This window comes from Herpailurus yagouaroundi, unplaced genomic scaffold, assembly GCF_014898765.1.
Source record: "Herpailurus yagouaroundi ecotype Mexico unplaced genomic scaffold, PumYag 215, whole genome shotgun sequence".
NCBI classification, from domain to species: domain Eukaryota; kingdom Metazoa; phylum Chordata; class Mammalia; order Carnivora; family Felidae; genus Herpailurus; species Herpailurus yagouaroundi.
In genome coordinates, this window is record NW_024412446.1 from 4996593 (window position 1) to 5005401 (window position 8809).

Here is an 8809-nt window from a genome sequence, read left to right on the forward strand (position 1 = left end):
TGGCTGAATTGTGCGCACGTTCCAGCATTGTGCGGAATTCCGGTAGAACCTGTGAGCGATGAGATTGGGTGCTGCGCTGAGGAGATGTCTGAGCAAAGTGTTCAAGGAGAAGGCCAGTTCCTCCTCACTGCTTATAGTAAAATGCAAGAGAGAAATGAGTTGAAGATGGAATTGTTTAGGCAAAAAGGAACGAGAGCTTAAAGATCTGGAAAATTCCCAGCCTGTCTGTGTTACAAAAAATGATAAAGTATGTTTGGAAGAGAGCACTATGGGCGTGGTAGAACAACCACTTGATAAAGAGATTAGTGTGAGTGTGAACCACGGATTTAATCAGCCGTCTCAGCAGAACCAGGAATAAAGATGGGATTACACCAGCAGAAACACTCCCAGTCGGGACCAAAGAAAACAGAACACAGGAGGGGATAAAGGAAGGCTTTCAATGTGTTCTATCCTCTATAAATAGGGAAGAAGGACCCTGAGGTGACTGTGAGATCATCGGGGCCTCCAGCTAGGTTTCAAAGGGGCAGATGACCTCCGACAGGAGCTGTTGAGGGCAGAGCCACCGTGTGGAGCCCTGGGGATTCTTCACCTCAGTCTTTCTGGAGATTTTTGTTCAGATTTCAGAGAGGGAGTCTGATTGGCCCAGCTCACATTTCAGCCCCAGGCCATGTAGCTTGCCAGTCTAGGGACTCACTGACCTGAGTCACGTGCCACTCTCTTGACCAATTAGCTGCAGGTTGGGCAGGGTGTGGTCACATGGCATAAAACTTGCTGCCTATTGGGGCAGGCACTGTGATTGACATCTGGATGTCAGCCTATAGACTTTATGTGTATAAGGAACATAACTTTATTTTTCAACTGCGTGACATAATGGTGCTGGTATGGTACGGTAGGGGGGCGGCGGATTCCAGATTCCAAATGTGGGGTGGGGAACTGAGGAAGGGGGAAGCTGAGAGGGAAATCAGAGGCTTGACTGTTCTGGGTGCAGGTCGGTTGGGCCATGTCTCCCTTAGTCCAGCCCTGCCCAGCCAACTCCCTCAGCTGATTCCACTTCCCCAAGTGGGTAGAAGTTCTTGAGGGCAGTTTTAAGGCAAGTCAAATGGTGCTTTGTCCTGGCCCCAGAATTTCCCTTGAATAAATTTTCACCCTCTCAGCGCCCTGCCTGAAGAGCTGTGGCACGGGCCAGCCTGTCCTGGGCTGCCCTCGTGCCTACAGCCTACCCTCCTGACAGGTGCTCTCTGGCAGCTGTTCTGGAAAAGAACAAAGAAGTTCCGGAAAGCCCCTGAGAGTCCAGGCTGGGATCGGCACCCCCAGGCTCCAGAGCCCCAGCTCCCACCTCTTGCTCTGGAGTCTGGCTGCTTCAAATTGATTGCTGGCTGACCGGAAGAGCCAGAGGCAGCCTGGGAAAGTGAGAAAGACTCTGGTTTGGCGTTAGAAACTATAGGTTAGAGGCCTGCCTCTCTAGCTGTGCTAGAGATTAATTCCTAGCCGTGCTGGGTAGCGGGAGGTGACTTTGGATGCCTTGCATTAGTTTGGGCTTCATTCTTCACCCTTTGCCTAGGTCAGGGCACCCTTAATAAGCCCCCAGCCACCCCCAGAGGGCCCATGCTTCACCTCCTGCCAGCAGCAGCAGCAGCAGCAGCAGCAGCAGCAGCAGCAGCAGGAAGTCTAGAAGTCCAGTCCTTCCCTGTGAAGTCTTCTGTCCCTGTCCTGTTACATGCCCAGGAGGCTGCTGGTGTTGAGGGATCTCTAAGGCACAGCCATGCTGGAACGCATGCAGCGTGGATAGAATGCTGCTATCTTGTGAGAGAGGAGCTCAGACTCTAAGGATGAGAGATAGGAATATAAACTGAGTCTAGATCCTTGGTGAAAGCTGAACACAGCTGACACTATTTATCTCTGGACATTTTATGTGAGAAAAATGACCCTGTAGGTGTTGAAGCCCCACGTTAACGAGCTATGTGCTGAGCCAATTGGATGCGGATGGGTACTTCCCTCCCTAGTAATGGGGGCAGGTTGGGTCAGGACCCTTCTGATACTTGTTTTCCCGTAGACCTAGAACCTTGGCCTCCACCTCGTCCCAGGAGACCATACTACTCAGGGGTGGGGAAGCTTTTTATAAGCCTCTTGCTGCCTTGGATCACGATGGAAAGGAATAGGCAAAGGCCAACTGGGAAAGTGGGAAAGGTACTGGTTGTAGTCAGAAGGTCTGGGATTCACCCTTGGCTCTGCTAATTCCTGCCTCTGGTCAACCCTGGCTCTGCGCTTAGGGCAGGGTAGACTCAGCAGGTGAGCTCAAGGGCCCTAGCTGTGTGGAGGGCGGCCAGGGGCATGGAAAGGTCAGAGACCAGTTAGGGCAGAATTTGAAAGGACTGTTGTTTGTCATAACCTTTGTATCAAAGAAGGCTTCCAGAAGGAGTGGGCCTTGGTCAAGGCCTTGAAGGATACATCTAATTTGCTTGGGGAGGAGAGCACAGCTGCACAGAGGACAAGTCTTTGGGTGGAATATCTTGCTTTGGCTTCTGTGAGTTCTGGCTCGTAACTACTTCCTCTGCATTGGCCTATCTCCCGGCCAGGCCAGATAGCCTGTGAGCCCCAGGAAGGAAAAGATGCCGCCGTTGTCTCTGCCGCCTAGTGCCAACGGGCATTTGCCCCATCCTTGCTGGGGAAGAGGAAGAGGGGTGGGAGTGGGTGTCTCCAGGCCAGGGGGAGGCGGTGAGCTGATGGGTCTGAGGATGCAGCCCATGCAGAGGTGTCTGGGAGGACAGGTTGGAAAGGGTGGTCTTCAAACCTTGTTTCCTGATGACATCTCAGGGCAATTCCAGGGTAATGTCTTTTCCCTGAGAAGTCTCAAGTATTTTCTTTTCCTTTTGGTATTGGCATCGACACGAGGGAGCAGGCCTCCCACTGACCACAAGCACCCTACCCTTGGCCTTGACCTTGAGAAATTTGGAATGAATGAGCTGAGTTCAGAATGCTTCCCAATTCCCAGGAGCCCATGTCCTCTCCCTGGCTTACAGAAACGCATTAAGCTTGCTCCTTGACCGCTGGGACTCTGAGGGGGCACACGTGCTGGAGTGGAATGAGAAGTGGCCTAGATGCAGGAGGCCTGGGTTCCTGTCCTGACTCTGCCAACTGACCGAGTGGCTTTGGGCTGGTCCCTGCCTTTTTTGGGGCCCAGTTTCCCTACTGGGGCTGGATGATGTTCCAGCTCTAACATTCTAACTATTATGCCCTGGTGATTCCTACTGATAGGAATCACTTGTAGGCTTAAGTGCCATATAAACCCTATATGGAAGGGGCTATCATTGTCCTATTTTACTGATGAGGAAAGAGAAACAAAAATGGTTAGTCAGCTCCCTGCTGTCTATACACAAAAGGGCCCACCATATTTGTAAACTGAATTAAATAGCCCCCGATGGTTTGCTAGGGTGGATGGCTTTACGCAGGGATAAAGGAATAAAGGTCTGACTTCTCTCAGAAGCAAGGTGGTGGAAGGAGGAGGAGTTCAAAGGAGGGAGGGGCCCTGAGATGGCAGCCAGGAGGGGGATGCAGACAGCAAGGGGAGTTCTGAAATTGCTGGGCCACTGGTGTCAGGGCCTTCCTCCCACCCCGGGCCCCTGGTGAGCACCAGCTCAGGTTTGAGTTATCCTCCGGGCTCGCTTCAGTTGCCCCAGGCTCTGCTGGGCAAACCGCTAGAGTCTGAAATCAGACGTGAAGACTGATTTTGGGTCTAGCTTGTGGGTGAACTGTAATTATGTCCATTACCTGTCTTGAATGATTCACAGATGGCAAGAGCTTACGTAGGAGCAATGTTCCTCTTAATTTTTTTTTTTTTTTTAATTTACATTTTCCGGTGACTCATTGGAGTTGAGAGTACAGTCTCATTGACTGGAAAAGAAAATATAGGGAAAGAAAAAAAAAAAAAAAAAGGAAGGAAAACGTCATCAGGTCTCTTGGAGACGAATAGAATTGTCCAAATCATGTCCAGGTGATTCTGGGCTCGGGTCCTATGGGCTCAAGCCTACCACCTGTTCTCTGAATAGTGACTAGACTCTCCTCCTTCCTGGAAGTGGGAGACAGCCCTGTGGCCCCAGGAAGACAGTGGAGAGACAACCGGTGCTGGAGAGTTTGTGCTTTGGGCTAGAAGGGTCTGGGTTCAAAGCCCTGGTCTGACAGTAATGCCCGCTGGGTGACCCCGAGCAATTTCTTGAACCTCTCCAACATCAGTTTTCTCATCTGAAAATTGGGGGGGGGGGGGAAAGATGCCAGCCTCACAAGTTGCTAGGATTTCACGAGGTTGTGTGTATGAAGCCCTCGGCGCAAGGTAAGAATAACAACAAGTATTTGCCAGGGGTTAAAATGCACTGAGTGCTTTACACCTGGTACCTTAGTCCTTACAACGGTCTGATGGGTGAGTGGTCATCCTCAGTTTACGGGTAAGGAAACGGAGCTCAGAGAGCTTAAATGACCACCGAGGTCACTCAGCTGGTCAGTGGCAGATCTTGGGGAACTGGGGTACAGGTCGAGCTGATTTCAAAGCCCCTGCAGGGGTCAACCCCCTAACCCTCTTGCTCCCATAGGAGATAGGCTCGTCCTTCCTGTTCCTTAAAGCAAACTTCCTTGACTTTGAGCCCCCCGTCTTCTCTATTCCTGGTACTAGCCCCACCAGCCTTTTGGGCACTGCCATCTCCGGGTCATCTGTGGCCCTTTTTCTGCCTGGACGACAGTCTTTCATGTCACACGTGGTGGCATCATCCAAGCAGTAGCCGGGACCCAGGTCTATATTTGTTCGCTGTAGACCTTTTCTTTCTCATCTCCCCCTGGTTTCACACCGAGTTCTTGCTACATACCCCCTCCCTACATGTAGCCAATTTCACCCACAGATAAGTGGTCTCTTCCCTGCCTATTCCAGGCATGCCATTCCCTATGGAACCTTCCATGGCTCCCCACGCCTGTCATGCTTGGCACCGACTCCCGAGCCCGGCACAGACTCCCTGTATCAGGCTAGGTCAGTCCTTCCCTGTCTCTGGCCCCAGTTTCCCTAGTTGGGGAACGGGACTGCCAGGGTGACCTCCCTTTCATGTTCATCAGAGCTGAGCTCCCACAGGGGAGGAGAGGCCCGGGTCTTGGCTGTGCTGCCTTCCTCCTCTGTCCTGGTGCTCCCTGGGGCACAGTGCAGGCAGGTTGGGTGACGTTTGAGGCCCTTCTGGGGACTGCATGCTTGGGCCCTGAGGCCTCCCCTGGGTGTCCTGAGATGTGAGTGGCTGCTGGGTCTCTGGTCCCTGCTGACTGGGGTGTCTGAGGAGCTGGTGGCTCGGGACCTCCCTCCCCTCCCCTGTCCCCCTTGGTGGAGTGTCAGCGGACGAGCCAACAGCCTGTGCGAGCCCTAGCCTCTCCGTCATCCTATCAAGACCAGGGCTGTTCGCTCTCAGAGACTGCCACCCGTTCTTCCCTCCTCCTGCCTGGACTTCGCCTGCACTGACGGGAGGGACAGGTCTCTCCACCGGCTCATCCAGCTCCTGTTGGCCACTTTCTGGTGACCTCTGGCTGGTGGGCTTTCAGGGGGCGACTCCCTCCCTTCTGCTTACCTAGAGGAGATCTAGAATATCCGCTCCAGAGTTGAGCCAGGCTCCATGGGCCCTAGACCTCATGCCAGAAGAGGAGGGCGGGGCGAGACCCAAGTGAAGCCAGAAGCTCCAGGACTTGAGTCCTTCCAAAAGCAAGTTTTGCTCTGAAGGCCATAGTCGGGGGGTGGGGGGTGGGGGGGGTGGGCATGGGATGCGGGAGGACCCCGGGGGGGGTTGATGCCAGGTCGGCAATGTGGCTGCTTTTTGATTCTGTCCAACAGACAAGAAGTACAATGGGATGAACAGCCCAGGTGACCCCTATACTGAGGACAGGGGAGCCTGGGGGGTTGAGTCTGTCCACCAAGCAGTTACCGTGTCTGAGCACTGCAGGTGCTGAGGACAAAGGAGGTGGCATCTCTCCTTGGCAAGGACTTCACAGTCCTATTGTGGAAACAGATACAGTAATCCCATGATTTGTGGTTTATTGGGGAATGTCCATTCATGGGTGTCTAAACAGGAAACGTTTTTATTTTTTCACGTTGTTTTCCATTATGCTAGGTTGACCCCCCACCCCCACCCCTTTCCTGTCCCTTGGCATTTGGGTGGATTTCATAGCTTCCTGGTCCTTTTTGGGTGGGGGGAGGTGGTAGTTTATGACAGCTGGGCAGACCCGGGCCTCCTCTTCTGGGTGTAGAGATGCTCTAGGTTCTTAGTTCCTTTAGTGCGCAACTGTGGGCCTTAGCTTAGTTTTGGGACCCGACCTGTGATAAGGCGAAGCAAAGGGGACACCCCCAGCTTGGCCAAAGAGGTCAGGAAAGGCTTCCGGGCAACGCTTTCTGCCAAGAAGGGCTGGACTCAGATTCCCTCAGGGGACAGTGCTTGATTTCCATGATGATCTCCCTCTCTACAAGTTTCTGAAGAGTTCTGAGGACATGTTTCAGAGTCATTGTGAATTTGAGGGCAGGACACCTCTGTGTCCCCAGTGCCCGTCAGGCGATGGGTGAATGAATGAATGAGTTGATGCCCGCTGAGGAATTTTGTCCTCTTGCGGGCTATCTTGATTGATGGGCTATCTTGGGACCTTAGAAAAGTTTGAATGCTTTGGAAGCATCGCTAGAAGGCCAGCCGGCTCAGGTCAGTCCGGGGACTGGCAGACTGTGATCTGGGCTCTGCTCAGCCACGCAGGAGGCTTGTCTCTGGCCAGTCTCCATCACGCTCTTCCTCTTGGCTCAGCTGGAACCCTCTTCTCCAGTGCCTGCTTCCTCTTCGATGACAGCCCCCCAAAGTTCTCCCTCTGCACCCCCCTTAGAAGCCAGCTCTCAATTCACACAGCGCCTTCGACTCGCCCCAAGGTTATGCCTACTGGACCGTGCCTTTTCCGATGATATTCTGATCGCTGGTCTATTTATAACAATGACTCACCCACCACCTAAACTTCTGCAGGAAGAGTTGGGCTTAGAAGCCAACTCCCCTGGAATGCAAAACAACTTGCGCTTGTAAATGATCACCATCTCATTTCCCTGAGATTATGCATCCTTGGCCTCCTCTTGACCCTGTGGCCAGATCACTTAGCCACCCCCCCCACCCCCATGCCGCCCGGTGCCACCATCCCCTCTTGTTTATCAAGAATCCCGTCGACCCCACGACCTGCACGGCCGGGCAAGTTCCTCTTCCTCATTAACCTTGAGACCGAGACTTCCTTGCTGTGCAGATGGGAAGGTTCTGCTGGGTGATTTCCCTTTGTTTTCATGTTGTTTGCTTGTGAATGAGCTCAAGTCGGATGGGGGCAGGGAGTGGGTGCATCTGGAAGAGAGTCCTGAGCACCCCCACCGTTGGCCTGAGGCTGCCGTCTCCAGCTTCTCTCTTAGGACCCGGCGTCACCAGTGCGGTACCCACAGAAGTCCCGTGTGCACTGCTGTCCTCCGTGCACTGGGCACTGACTCTAGAGTGACGGCGGGGGCAGGGGGGCGGTACTGCAATGAATCCCACCTCTTCTCTCGCAGCCTCTCACCATCTCCCTGCAGGTGTCTGCGGCAGGCGGGTCTGCTCCCTCCTGTGGGAGTCGGCCTTGAAGGACTCATGTAGACAGGCATTTGCAGTCAGGCTGGGGAGATGGGATGGCCCCCTACCCCGGTTTGTCAGCAGACCCCCCTGTTCCCTTCTCCATAAAGAAAATATAGTCGGGGCCCTCAGTCGGGGCCCTTGGCTTCCTGTCCATTCCCTCCCTGTAAGCTTCCCACGTCCCCAGGTCTCCTGGCCTGACCTCCGGTCCCCCCATGCCATGGCCCCTGCTCTGGAACACCCCCGCCCCCCATCACGGTTCCACAACTGTCACTCAGTCCAGAACTCAGCCTCTGCTGTCCCTGTCTCACCTTCCTCTCCACAGGCTCTAGCCTTTTCCATCCCGGACTCCACACTTCACTGGACCCCCAGCGTCCCCTCCAGCTGGCCCTTCTCTCCACTGGCTGCCTCCACTTTCCCCGCCCCTCGCCCTCCCCATCCCCCCTGCCCGCGTTCCCTCTGGGTCACGGCCACTCCTGTCCTCACACATCTCATTCCACAGGGACAGTCTTCCTCTCCTGCCTGAGGTGCTCCCGCCCACCTTCTAAGTCCCAGGCTTCTTCGTAGCCTCTGACATCCTAGAGTTCCATCCTCCCTGGCTTCTGACATGCCACCCCATCCTCAGACAGCCCTGGCCTCGTTCCCTTCTCTTCATGCATTCAGGCTGCCGTCACCTCCCCCTTACGTCACTGCCACAGCCACCAGCTGGTTGCTGCCTGCAGGGGGCGGGGAGGGGGGCTTCAGTCCATTGGTGATGCCCCTCCCCTCCCCTCCCCACATCCCCACTTGGCTCGGCATATAAGGCCCCAAGACCCATGCTTACCTTCCCTTGGCTTTATCTCCTGCCACATTTTCTTTCTTTCTTTTTTTTTTTTTTTTTTAATTTTTTAAAGTTTCTGTATTTTGAGAGAGAGAGAGAGAGAATCCCAAACAGGCCCTGTGCTGACAGCAGGGCTCGATCGCACAAACCATGAGATCAGAAATCAAGAGTGGGATGCTCAGCTGACTGAGCCACCCAGGTGCCCGCACATTATCAAACCGCCACCCCAAGCTCTCGTTTTCCAGCCATCCGGAGCTGGTCAGCCCTCCCAGATTCACTTCCTCACATCTCTGCCTCGCACACCATGTTCCTATGGCACGGGAGTATCTCACCGCCTTCTGCCTTTGGCTAAATCCTA